Consider the following 14660-nt stretch of genomic DNA (forward strand, 5'->3'; position numbering starts at 1 on the left):
TTTGTAACATAGATGTCTTCCAGTCAAAAAGGGATGGTGGTGTGGCGTCCTTCCGATTTTTACAAATTTCTCTTCTGGCCAGAAGCATTGCGTAAAATAGCAGACATTTGGAAAGGCCCCTCACACCCTCCATAACTCCAAAAACTACCAATACCGGATTTATCGCAGTCTGATGACCTAGGGAGGTTGTAAGTAGGGTACTTAAGGAGTCCCAAAATTGAGATAGTTTAGGGCATTCATAAAACATGTGTATATCAGAAGCCTCCATTTCCCCACACCTTGCACAGGCAACTGGTCGATCAATAGCAAATTTTGACAGCTTTTGTGGCGAGTAGTAAGCCCTATGCAAGGAGAAAAGATGGTTCATTCGGAGCCATGCCGGCTTCACAATTTCCCACAATGTCTGAAAGGAGGAGAGCCAGAGACTCAACATCCAAATCTGGAAAACAGCTTCCCCAGATTTTATTAGGGAGTTGGAATTCACCGTCTAACTCATCAAGCATTAGGTGATACCAAAAGGAAATCTCCTATTTGCTGGAGTTTCAGCTAGAAGTTGAGACTCAAGGTTGTTGCCTTTCCCTAAAGGGGGCTTAAACCTGCTGGTAGATTACGCGTGGGCCCAACTTGCTATCTGTAAGTACTTAAACCTAGATAAATTAAAACCTGTTCTGATACTTAAAAGTTCCCAAGATAAGAGGACCCCCTCCGCAAATAAGTCACCCCAAACTTTCAAACCCCCCTCTCTCAGAGGTAAAGCAAGGCTATCGCTAAGCCAACTGGCGGCCCTCCGGCAAGTCCCACAAAGGAGCTTTACTTGAAAAGTATCCTAGGTTCATGGTATTGCTAACCTTAGTCCATGTTCTAACCATGCCCTGCAAGACCTTCAGTTTAATTTTCTTAAAAGAAAACCTTCCTGTGGCAACCCTGTCCCAATTAGCATAGCTCTGAACATACGACCAATCCCGAAATTGGTAGGAGTTTTCAATAGCATATGGGAATGTGTGAGCTGAAATGACCATGCATAGAGTTGGAAATCTGGGGCTGCTAACCCTCCCTTCTGCTTTCGATGCCTCCATTTTTTCCAGGCAATCCTGGGGCTGCGCTGGGCCCAAATGAATGAGCTAATATCACTCTGCAATCTAACTAAAAGTGATGGCTTAAAAAAAAGAGGTATTTTATTACACAAATAGGTGATCTTCGGCAGAATGGTCATCTTTATAAGGTTAACCCTCCCCAAAATAGAAAGAAGCAAAGTTGACCAAGATCGCATGAGTTGCCGAAATTCTTTAGCTTTGGCGGAGAAGTTGATCTCAACTATTTTATTAATGTCCTGGATGATTACTATCCCCAAATAGCGCATATTCAAATTGTGCTGAACCGCAGAATGTAAGATTCTGTGGTTCCAGGTCATAATCTCGGTTTTGGAGGCATTAACCTCGTATCCCGAGACACCACCGAAGTCCGTAGCTAGTTCAATAACAGAGGGGAGTGCTGTTGTTAAATCGGAATTGAAAATCAAAATATCGGCCGCATATAGGGCCACCCTCTTCTCCCAACCCCCATACCTAAAAGATTTAATCCTGTTATCCTCCCGCAGACGTTGGACAAAGGGTTCAATATAAAGATCGAACAGGAGGGGGGAGAGAAGGCAGCCCTGACGCGTACCCCTGGTGATGTTAAAAGGGTCCGTCAGGGAGCCGTTAATCAAAAGGCAGGCAGAGGGATTTTTATAAAGTAGGCCGACTGCTCGCCGAAAACTTGCACCCACGTTGAACTTGGCCAAGACCCCCGCCAGGTATGACCAATTCACTCTGTCGAAGGCCTTGGTCGCGTCCAAAGTAAGATCAGCCAAGGGCAACCCAGTAGATGTTGCAACATCTATTGCCCCTATTAAGTCATAAGTCAGCTCATAGAGTTGCCGACCCCTAATGAAACCCCTCTGGTCTTGATGTAAAATATCCCCCACTACCATGCCCAGCCTATCGGCCATAATTGAGACAAAGATTTTATAGTCAGCATTTAAGATGGAGATTGGGCGGTAGGATCCACAGAGAGAAGCTGGTTTGCCTGGTTTCAAGCTCAATGTGATTGACGCTTTGTCCCAGGAAGTCGAAGGTAACATCCCTTCCTGAAGAATCTGATTGAACAAAGACGTCAGGAATGGCACTATCGCCTGTTCTAAGAGCTTATAGATTTCAGACGGAAGGCCGTCAGGGCCCGCTGCCTTCCCAGGCTTACTGTTTATTATAGCTTTCGTGACCTCATCCTGAGTAATTGTCTGGTCTAAAAACGAGGATTGATCGGGAGTCAATGTAGGCAAGGATACCCCATTCAGCCAATTAGCAATCGAATCCTGGTTGTTATTCAAGTCTTCCTTATAGATATTTTGAAAGAAGGACCTAAAATTTGTTCTTATTTCTTCATCTTAGGTGTGAACCTGGTTGTCATAAATGATCGAGGAAATATTATTACGGGTCTGATCGATCTTAGACTTCCAGGAAAGAAGTTTCCCTGCACCTTCACCATATTGGGAGTGGGCGATTTTATTAGTTTCCCATTTCTGTAATACCTGTGCCTTCAACACAGAATCCAGGTCGCCTTTAGCTCTAACCAGTTTATTCTGAAGATCTTGTAATACATTAGGCAAGGCTGATGATTGTAGTTCAAGTTCTCTTTGTAACCTGCCTATCTCTGTCTCCCTTAGCAGTACCTCCTCTCTATATACCTTCCTCATATGGGAGACCCTGCTGGTAATTTGGCCCCTAAGGAAGGCCTTAAAGGAATCCCATAGGCAACATGGAGTGGCCGTGCCGATGTTATGATCCATGAAGCATCTGCTTTCCTTTAGCAAGGACGAGATCGCATTGTGTCTTGAGAGCAGAGACCGATCAAACGACCAACTTCTAGGGGCTACATGTGAAAAGCCTGCCATAATCAATAAAACAGCTGAATGGTCAGACAGATGTGATGGGAGGTAAGTGATGTTTTTAACCAGGCTTTTTAATGACTGACTGATCAAAATATAGTCAATCCTAGATTGATGACGATATTTATAGTTTCTGAATAACACACCCGGTTGTTGCCCAGATAGTATCCTCCTGATGTCCAAATAACCATATTGTTTCATATTGGCTAATAACAAAGACCTAAATTTAGAAGGGGTCAGTGCCCGATTGTGAGGGGACTTATCCAATAGGGGGTCAAGGACTATATTAAAGTCACCCGCTAGTATAATAGGTTCCGGAACAGAAACCAAATGGGAAAAGACAGATGCTAAGGCTGAAGGATCATCTACATTCGGGCCATAATATCCTACAATTGTAATTTGACCACCTAGGATACTCACTGTGGAAATGGCCCATCTTCCACTTGGATCCGTTAATTTAGATACTAACCGGGCTTTTAGGGATTTTTTAAACAATATTGCGACCCCTCTGTTATTCGTGGATTGCGTTGTGGTTATAAAGAAGTCAATCCACGGATTCTTCTTAACCAAAATGAGCAACTCTTGTTCTATCAAGTGGGTCTCCTGGAGGACAATGACTTGCGCATCACAATCACGGAGATATTGCAGAATTTTGTCTCTTCTGGGACGTGTGCGGAGGCCATTGACATTCCAGGAGATAAGCCTCAAATTATTCATAAAGGGGTTGCCACTTCCCTATCCCCCTGCCAATAGCCACCACGAATGGAGAAAGACAAAAGAAGATTAATACAGCCCTGCCAAAGATCATCTTAGTACAAAAGAAAAAATAATTAAATACAACCAAAGAAGAAATGAGGAAGTTTTTTACTTTTTGCACTTGCAACACCCCCCTACTACCCCGCGACACCACCCAACCCCCCCCCCCCCCCCCGGGAACCGCTTGCCCTATCTGTCTGGAACATGTCCAGAGATAGTGCCCAACTCGAGCACCCGCAATATTAATGACATTTTTAGAGAGTTCAAATACCGAAGAGGTTTTTAACAGAGGTCCTGAAGTTATTTGAATATAACGTGCCCCCCTTTCTCCCTTATTGGTTTTCTTCCTTTCTTCCTTTTCTCTTCTCTTTTTTTTCTCCCTTTTCCCCCTTTTCTTCCTTCTTTTTACCTTCTTTCTCCTCCCCTTCTCTACACTTCTCAAACTTGTATATAATAGGAGAAGAATAAGCCATGCAGGATTTTACTTTGGGAAAAGAAAAAGAAACTAAAGTTATACCTAAGTTTCCTTTTGCCATCCATACTAATATATTAAAGAGAGAGCCCAAACCTTTGAGGCGGGTAATCTCAGGAACCACAGCACCAATCACAACACCCAATACAGTGTTGGAAAGGGCAGTTGCAGCAGAAGGACATAGGCTATGCAGACGCCCACCATATACATTTAAAAGGTAAAAGAACCGTGCCAGCAAAGTAGTCCCTTGTGGGCGTGTCTGCGTTGTGCTGTGGGCGTGTGCTGGGGGCGTGACAAATGCTGGGGGCGTGTGGTACGTTCCGCCCTTCATGCCATGGCTCATATTGTGTGCTAATCCCACCCTACTCCCTTTAAATACCCATGCACCCCATAATCATAACCCACCCTTACTCCTTAAAATACCCCAACACCCTTAAACACTAACCCATCTTAACCCTACAAATATACCCTGTACCCCAAAACCCAAACCTATCTCTAAACCCTAAAAATACCCCTGGATCCCAAAACCCAAACCTAGCCCTGAACCCTATAAATACCCCTGTACCTCAAAACCCAAACCTACCCCTGAACCCTAAAAATACCCCTGTACCCCAAAACCCAAACCTAGCCCTGAACCCTTAAAATACCCCTGTACCCCAAAACCCAAACCTAGCCCTGAACCCTAAAAATACCCCTGTACCCCAAAACCCAAACCTAGCCCTGAACCCTAAAAATAACCCTGTACCCCTAAACCCAAACCTACCCCTGAACCCTAAAATACCCCTGTACCCCAAAACCCAAACCTAGCCCTCAACCCTAAAAATACCCCTGTACCCCAAAACCCAAACCTAGCCCTGAACCCTTAAAATACCCCTGTACCCCAAAACCCAAAACTATATCTGAACCCTTAAAATACCAAAACACCCCAAAACATATACCTCAGTACCCCAAAACATATACCCCTATACCCATACTTACCTTATCCAAACATTAAAAAAAACATGCTTTTACCATTCATGCATTTACAACGAATGTCGTTGTAAATGTATGTGTGGTAAAAGCATATAAAATGTAATGCCATGTGTTATAATGGCTTTGCGGAGTTATGGTACTTTTGTAATGAAAGTATGCGGAGTGATGGTATGCGGAAAGAAAGTTGCGGAATAACAGGTGTTTACCCTCCCCCGGTAAGTACATTGGTGGCACGGCGGCCCACATCTCCAGTAACATACTCATATTTTTTCACCACCCATTTGAAAAATGTACAGGGCTCTCTCATTGATGGCCAGCACCGACATACACTTTTAGACACACCTCTCGCCACAAGTTCTAGAATTGCGAACTTTAGAGCTGAGGAGCTACGTTCGAATCTCGGCATCAGCTCAACATCCTGTGATTCCAGGCAAAACGCTTTGTCTCCCCGTGCCTACCACAAATGAATGTGTTCTTCTGCAATGTAAATTGTGCGCATGCCATGTTTTCGAGTTTGCGCTACATAATATTGCAAGGAAAAATAAAGTAGGGAAACTCGAGTTCACACACTACTGAACGCGCACTCTTAAGTGCATCAGCAGTGCATTGTGAATCGGAGCGTTTCACAGGCCTGTCACAGATAAGAAATGCTATCAAAACGAAATCCTACAAAACAATATACTACTGGACGGCAGCAATTCATACCCGGACAACGTCGGGACGGGCTGCTAGTTTTAAATAAAAGAAAACGAGAATCAAGACAGAGAGCCAGTGGACACCCCCCGCCTAGATTGATAGACCGTCCTTTTAACCCCAGGCCAGCAACCATTCGTCCGCCTCCTGAACTGATCTAGTATTGTACATTTTATTATTGTACATAACCTTCAATGCGGCTGGAAACTTGAGCAGGGCAGAGGCGCCTAACTGCCTAAAAGCGTCCAGTCTCCTCCCAAACTCCCATTGTTTATCCAAGGTTGCCCTTGAGAGGTCCGATCTAACTTGGAAGGTGAAACCCTTTCCACTCAAAGACTTATATTTTAGGGCCTGACTAAAAATCATCTCTTTAAGGGAGTAGGTGTGGAAATTGACTAGGGCTTTGATCTTTGGGGACTTTTTCTAAAAGTCTCTCCGTGGATTCTTTGAATATCCAGACTCAAAACCTCCACTGACTGTTCGAGATGGAGTGAATCTTTTAGAAGTGTAATGATGTATTGTTTTATATCCGAACCCTCACTCTCTTCAGGAATGTGAAGGAGTCGAAGATTATTATGTCTTGCATTATTTTCCAATGTCTCCATTCTCTCAGAGAGGGTGAGGTCATCTTTTTTATGATTGACGATGTCGGTCTTGGCCTGATCTAGATATAAGGAGAGGCCTGCTACAGTTTCCTCTAAGGCCGTAGTCCTGGAGCTGAGCTGCCGTAGTGCTCTGGACTCGAGCGCTCGCTATGTCTGATCTTTCTTCGATAATGGAGGCTCAAGACGCCGATAACTAAAGAACATAAGAACATAAGGCGGGCCTACCTGAGATAAGCAAAAACTTTAATTCCTCAGTTTCCTCGCATTCCCGTACTTGCCATACTCACTCTCCCCCTTTACGTGGGGGTGGATTGCCGGTTTGCCGTGTTGTGTCTTGGCGGCAGGCGGAGACCCGGCGTCGACACGCTGACGCTTTTCTTTGTCCGGGCTTGGTTGGGCTGATTTCGTCAAGCGGAGCAGAGTGACTGTTACCACTCCAGTGCTCCGTTCTGCCGGGGGTGCTTTCTCTCGCCCCTTACGGCTCTCTGTTTTGAATGCGGTTCCTACTCAAGGTTTTTTCCTCTTTCAGTTAGAGGGGGCGGCGTGATTCCTTTGCCTCGTTTGGCTAGCCGCGCTTGTTTTGTATTTGGGCTCTTGGAATAGAGCCCAACTGAAGAAACACGTCTCTCCCTTGTGTCTGTCCTTGCTGTTGTTTTACCGCTGGATCGGATTTTGAGTGTGTAACCCTGCGTATACAAATCTGTGCAAAGCAAGTCACTGACACTGAGTGCTGCATCGATCACCTCGCAAAAATCTGTAAAGGTCACTATTATATACTAACTGTTCTGACCTTTGTCATGAAAATAGCACTGTCAATAACTGACCCCGCAGAGAGGATCCCTTCACAGAGAGGATCCCTTTACACATAAGTATACGACTCCACATTCAGGCAATCTGTTAGCTTTTTTTTTTCTCACCTTGTTTTCTTTTTGAGGGAGTCGCCAGAGCTAGGTGGCAGTCCCGATCTTCTATGTGTTTGGAAGAGGCGGCTTTTATCAGCTCTGCAGCTTTGCTGCCCGGCCAGCGGCAAGGTTTGCTGCGCTGGGTGTGGGCCGCTCTGGAGCTCCGTAAGGGGAGACGGATTTGGAGCCTCCTGCAAACCACCCAGATAATCTGGAGCTTCGATGAAGTTGAAGACACCAGTCTTGTAGTCCCTCCAGGACAGCAGACGGAGGGAAGCCTTGACCAGGGAGCAGAAGATCACAACATATTGACCGACTTAGCACCCCCGAAAACGTGCCCGACAACGTGCCCACCATCAAGGAAGAAAGGAAAACGTGGCGCAAGAGTGAAAGCCCCTCTTAGAGTATGGGAAGTCCCTGTGGGGTGCGCGACGGTCACCCCGGTAGTAGTTAAAAAATTAAAGGCTAGTGCTGTTTCTGGCACAAAGGGGAAAGATCCTGGGTTAAGCCTGCGGCCTAAGTCCCAGATTGGGGGTCATGCTGGTTCTGAATATTTTGTTTCCCCTTTAGCAACAACAAAGGGTGTAAAGGGAGTAAATAGCTGGTTACAAGGCTTGAGTCACAGTTCTACAGAGTCAGAAAGAAGCAGCAGGAGTAAATCTTCCTCCTTTTTAAGTACTGAAGTAAAAGCTAAGCGTACAAAAGGTGGTAAGACAGCCAAAGTTACCAAAGCTGCTATCTTGGGCTCAAGCACAAGTGTAAAAATAACCCCCTCCTTAAGGTCTTACTTTAAGATGGTTGCCCAATTTCTGGATCTAGCGAAAGACCGACCTCATATGGAAGTTAATAGCCCTCCTTTGTCCATTTCGATTACAGCCATGGCCTCGCTTTCTTCAGTGGTCCCTGAGACCAATACACCTGATCAAGACAACTTGTTTTTTGTGGGGGACAAAGGTATAGAAGCTGTAAGAGGGTCTGTAGTCCATGCTGATCACAAGGGTTCACTCCAACAGCCTGTCCAGGCTCCAGACTCCAGACTGGCTCCAGACTCTATGGCGCTCTTAGGTCTACCAGATGCATGGGTAGCTCCACAAGACGGTCTAGCTCCATCAGCTAGTGCCCTACAGGGAGATGTTAGCCCAACTCTAACGGAGTTTTCGTTAAAATCTATGTTTGCTTCCTTATCTCTGGATATAAAAAAGGGGTTTGAGGTTTCGGCGGCTAACCAAACGGAGATTAGGAATTTTTGTGAATCCTTGGACAATGAAGGACCCCTTCTTGGTCTCGAGTTGGACACCCGCAAGGGATGTCAGACAACTGCGTGCTGGAGTTTCTGCGTGAAGGGACTCCAGCGTCTTGTGTCAGCATGGAAGCTTCTCCTCTGGTTTGCCCTGCTCAGATGTGGTGTCTATGTACCCAAAAGGTATCCTCAGGGGGTCCACCTAGTTGTGTTATGGTACTGTGGTCCTATCGTCCAAGGATGATGAAAGCTGTGACTTTTGTACAGAGTATCTATACAGAAGCTGGTAATCCTCTGTGTGATACTAAGAATCCTCATGCATAATAAATGAGGCTAGTTTTCAAAGAAAATCAAACTGCATTTAATTGGCACATAACTAGGCAAAAGGTCAGCACCAGAGCCATTATGTAGAGCAAGGTAGGACAAATGTAGGTAAATGTTTGTGCAGCTACCTAGCCGATATTGGGGTACATTTGGGCTCATAACTCTACTGGCAACAGTCAGTAGGATAGATAGATAGATAGATAGATAGATAGATAGATAGATAGATAGATAGATAGATAGATAGATAGATAGCCCTATAAACTGGAAAAAACGAAATTTCAAGTGACGTTATAGTTAGATATGTAAATGATACAAGAACATTAAAAAACCCAAGATTGTTAAAATACGGCAGCTATAGTTTAATCAACTAACTATAATGTGCACCCTCAACATGCACTGCTTGTGACCTCGCATATACATGCCCAATCCTCTGCATGTGCCCATTCCCAATTCCACATTCCCGGCTGCCATTTTTCTTTAATTAAAGTTTTTTTTCTTGGGTATCGTGATACTTATTAGTAAATTGAGCACAGCTGGTATTTAAATCTATTGAGTGATGACACCACTGATGTAAATTAACATGTGGTGAGTGATGTAATATGGGTGGCCATAAGCAGTGCATGATGGGCATGCAAGATTATAGTTAGCTGACTTTCAAAGTGATAGTTTGGCTATCAAGATTTCCAGATTTGTTACGTGTTTCTTTTACTTTGCCAAAATGCTGCAGGTTGGTAGTGATACTGTCAATTAAGTGCCTTTTGTATTTTTCTTTTTTTCCTAGAGCCTACTGAGGACACCAAGGAGGACCAGCAGAGAGAAGATCTCCATCACCAAGAAGAGGGACAGGGGAAGGAGAAGTGGCTGCTGGGATGAGTGAGTGGTAAGTCAAGTTCCTGTTTCAATGAACACAGCATCATTTGTTAAAGTCTTCCTTCCTTGCTTTCAATCCCAGTCACCAATCCCTTTTTTGGTTATTTCTTTCTCTGTCACGTAAATAATAAATATTGCCCAGTGTCTACTGCAGTGCCTATGTTATGTTATGTTATGTTATGTTATTTTATTTTATAAAGCGCACAGATGCCGCAGCCAAGAGGCGTCCCGGCACTTGAGGAATGGTAAAAACACAACACGGAAATTAAAAACCAGAAGGAGAAACTAGACAGTGGAAAATAAGAAGGTCTTCAAGGCCTTTCTAAAAGAAAGCAGATCATGGATGGAACGAAGAGGGGCAGGCAGAGAGTTCCAGAGAGCTGCCGCCATCACAGAAAAAGAGCGTCTGCCCATCCTTGCTCTTTTAAAACGTGGCACTATAGCAAGATTTGTCCCTGAAGATCGAAGGGATCTAGGAGGCACATAGTGGCAGATTGTTTGTGAAAGAATAGGGGGAGAGACTAGCTTAAGGATTTTAAAAGTTAAACAAAGAGCCTTAAATTTGATTCTTTGCCCAACGGGCAGCCAATGAAGATCCTGAATAGTGCGACGTGCAGAGACAAACTTCGGGAGGCCGACCAGCATCCTAGCGGCCGCATTTTGCACCCTCTGCAGGCGAACTAATTCTGCTTGGTTAGCGCCCAAAAGCAGAGAGCTGGCATAATCTAATCTAGCCAGGACCGTAGCTATGCACACCTAGCACTGCCTACTCAGTCCCACCCCTCTCTGGCATTGTAGGAAGCTGGGTTTCTGTTGCAGTAACCCCCCCCCCCCACTTTTTGCCAGACTACAGATGCACTTTGAATTGATGTGCTCTGGGTCACTGTGAATCAGGTTCCCATGGCCTGTGTTCTTTCCCAAAACTGTACCTTGTACTCCCTGATTGTCACCTCTCTGCCCACATGGCAGTCCCTTGTAAAAGGTACCATGGGTACCAAGAGCATTGAGGCCTGTGAATGCCTCTAAGGGCTGCAGCACTTATTGTGCCACCCTTAGAGGCCCTATATATATATATATACACACACACACACACACACACACACCCTACCCCACCCCACCCCACCCATTACAGGCTGCGTGTTTTGGTACAGAACAAAGCGAAGAGTTTACATGGCACACATCCCTGTGTGCCATGCCTACAACCCACTGCCCTGGCATAGTTCAGCCACCCCTCTAGCTGGGTGCACTATACCAGTGGTGACGGTACAGGTACATGAGTCCTGTACCCCTCCAGTGTCTAGACCAATTCCTAGATATTGTAAGTGCAGTAATACCATTAAAAGTATACCGTGCTGGGAGTTTGTCATTATGAACTCCACCGCACCATAATGGCTTTACTGTAAACTGGGAAGTTTGGTATCAAACTTCTCAACACATTAAACCTACACTGATGCCAATGTGGGATTTAATGAATAATGCACTCAAAGGCCATCGTAGAGATGCCTCCTGAAAAACGACCAGCCTCTGGTGGGTTCTCCGACTGGTACACACCAGCCTGCCACCACAAGACATGTTTCTGGACTCCTGGGATGAAGCCTTTGCTCCCTGAGCCCAGAAACAAAGCCATTCCTGGGAGGAGGAGGTCACACCTCCCCCAGGCCAGGAAGAGCCATCTGTGGCAGGGGAGCTTCACAATCCTTGCCGCCTTTGTAACGTGACCTCCAGTCTCTCCTGATATCAGGAGCAGGCCCCCTTACTGTCTTCCCTACTTTTTGGTAGGAAGACAGGTGGAAAAAATTAGCATAGCCAAGAAGGTGGGTCCACCTCTGCCAACCCACCACTCAGATGGGGTAGGCGAGGTGAAGTCCACTCTTCAGTGCCGGCCATATTGCAGATGGCAGGCACTTTCCAATCAGGACTGGGAATTGTGCCCACTTCCTCACGTGGGGTGAGCACACCAAGGGTGTAGTCACCCTAAGGTCAGTAGCCCATTGGCAGCTGACCACGAGACTCCTAAAACATCCTCTAAATACAGTATTTAGGGGCATCCCTGAACCAATAATGCAGATTCCCGCAACCTACAAAGGAGAAGGATGAATGAAGATGCCCAACAGAGCAGACTGCAGAGAAGAACTGACTTGGCCCAGCCCTACCGGCCCGTCGGCTGTTTCCAGAGATCCTGTGCCAAAAGTCACCTTGTACTGCAGCCAGCGACCTCCAGAACCCTCTGAGAGGACTGGCTGCCTTCCACAAAGCACAGATCTCCTGTGAACAGCAGTTCTGTTTAAAAGAAACCGCCAATAAAGACTCCAAGCCTGCCAAGGACAAAGAAACCCAGCGCCTGGAACCACCACTGCACCGAGTCTGAGTGGCCCACTAGTCCCAGCGAGGTCCCACAGCACCACAGAGTCCGAGTCCACCATGGGTTGACCCCAACAGGACACCCTGACGTCGCCTGAAGCCCCTGCACGGAAACCCTCCTAACAGCGAGTGGCCTTGTAAGGTGAAATCTGACATCAAAAGACACTCCTGCATCCAGCTGCCCTGCACCCTGGGGAATCCCGAGGTGCACCTACATCCCTGAGCCCACCAACTTACCTGCTCAGCTGTTGATTTCTCCCTGATGTCTTCCTGGACCAAGCCTGCAGCCAAAATCCCAAACCAGCAACTCCCATTGAAAACAACAGGGCACCCAATGCCAAAACAGCACCCTGCACCCGGACGCTGCTGTGTGTGCACCTTGTGTACTAAACTGGATCCCCCTTTGCCCTGAGCCTAACACCAGGAGCTTTGCTCCCACAACCTTATGACCTGCTCGTGAGCAGCCACCAACCGGAAGCCCCCTATCCCTCATTGGATAACATTGGGCCTCAGCATTCTGCACCTGGCCGCCCTAGCGCCCCTGTGGGTGTTCTGAGACTGCACACTCAACCCTGGGGAAATCTGGTTCTAACTCCAGAATACCAACTCCCACAAATAAGTACTTACCTGAAAACCGTTTACTTAATTTCCTTCCATAATATTGCATTGACTGCTTTTCCTTGAAAATTCTTTTTAGTGTGGAATTGGTTTGTATGAAACATTGAAAAACTGCAAATGTACTAAAAGTCAATTGCTTACCTTTTGCCTAAGAAGTGTCTCAAAGTCATATCTAGGCATATCACACTGATTAGCATAGTAATCTAAAAGTAACATGCACAGTAATCTGTAAAGTAACTGAAAAGTAATTTCGAACTGTTAACTTACCTGTAATTCAACCAACTGCATTTGAACCTGCATTCAAATGTAAATCACTGCGGAAAGTATTATTTCACTTACCTGCCCCAGGCTTGGCTTGGTTCCATAAATAAAATATCTAAATAATATTTTTATACAAACAAATTTGTCTGAGTTCAGTCTTTGAGTGTCTGACATAATTTGCTCCCTGAGTGTGTACAACAAATTCTAAACACTACCGTCTGATAAAGCCTTACTGCTCGCCCACACTACCACAAATAGAGAGTAAGGTGGTATATACTTTTACCTCTGCCTACCTTTGGGGTTCCACTGGACTCTGTGCACACTATACCTTATTTTGGTATAGTATATACAGAACTAGCTTTCTACAGGCATGTCCCACATTTCTCCCACAACTTCTTCCTATGTTTTTGCGTATGCCTTCTCTTACAATGAGCTATATACTTTCCCCTATCTACCTAACCTGTTCTTTGCCAAACCTAAGCCTAATTCAAGCCGTGGTCTAAAACATCAACCTTATCTAGCACTTTCCTGTTCCCAAACTCAGAAGTATTTGTTGTACTGGGAATAATTAACATTGAGAGTGAGGTGTGGGGGACTGGGACTTGGCAGAGAAGTGCCATCAGAATTATCTTTATGTACCAAAAATTGTCAAAGGCAATGAATACATAACTTTGCAGTCCAGTCATTTTTTTCATGCAGTCTATGCGTCTCATGAAAATTTTGAACCATGAACTCATTTATCTAAAGTTTGCTATTTTTCTTTTTTTCCCTTTCAGCTACTTGTTGAATTATGCAAGTGTGTGTTAATTAATCAATGCCAAGTACTGCACATAGTAATTCTGTGAATAATGTGAGATTTTTTTTAAAATAAATAAATAATTCCCAAGGAGACAGAATCACATAAAAAGAGAACGAGAAGCAACACTGTGTGCCAGAGTGTGAGTATACAATTATGCCTGAAGTGTTTACTACTATTCATGTTTTAAAAAAATATTTTCTCAGAAAATCCTGTTGTTTCCAACGGAAGCCCTAGCCGGTGTCCTGGATCAAGGAAGACGAGAGACAATAGCAGGAGAAATGTGCTTTGCTGTGCCACCATAAAGATGGAGGCCATAATGCTGGCCTTCTGTAGGCTATCTTACGAGAGTAGGAGGCAGCAGTGGCACCTCCCTGAAGTGGCAAACCATCAGAACAGAAGGAAATGCACTAATACTGCTCAGCCACCGTAAGTGGCTTAGCGGACCATTCCACACAGCATCAACCGCCAATCCCCCCTCAACCAAAGGTCCTCCTCCGTGAGGTCCTTCAAGATATACACTACACTGAGGCCCAGAGTACCATTCTAAACAGACGTTCAGGTTTGGAGGGGTGTTTTCACTAGGGAGAGGGTGGGCCTGTTGCGGGTGTGAACTGTTGGGGAATGGGTAAAGTAGGATTTGTCTATTTTGTGGCTTAGGAAATGAGTGGGTCTGTTAGGGGTACAGAGGGTTTTTTGGGTGTAAAATAAAAACAAAATGTAAAAATGTTTTTTATGATTATGGTTTATTATTAGTTGGTTGCTTCACTGTACTCTACCATCGCAGTTATGTGTATAAAACCAGGAAGCTATACCTACCTACTGAGACAGGCTGATCAATGAACCTAAGCCATCACAAAAAAT

General features: G+C 45.2%; 1 long non-coding RNA gene across 2 annotated transcripts in view; it reads left to right on the forward strand.

Annotated features, from left to right (window-relative positions):
- LOC144753267 (uncharacterized) overlaps positions 1–14460 on the forward strand; it is a 297387-nt gene extending 282927 nt beyond the window's left edge. For both annotated transcript variants that reach the window (XR_013594275.1, XR_013594276.1), the window contains exons 3-4: positions 9672–9770; positions 14003–14460. This is a non-coding gene — a long non-coding RNA (uncharacterized LOC144753267). The remainder of the gene's footprint in view (positions 1–9671; positions 9771–14002) is intronic.
- The last annotated feature ends 200 nt before the right edge of the window (positions 14461–14660 follow it).

The sequence above is a fragment of the Lissotriton helveticus genome, chromosome 5_1 (genome assembly GCF_964261635.1).
Source record: "Lissotriton helveticus chromosome 5_1, aLisHel1.1, whole genome shotgun sequence".
Classification (NCBI taxonomy): Eukaryota; Metazoa; Chordata; class Amphibia; order Caudata; family Salamandridae; genus Lissotriton; species Lissotriton helveticus.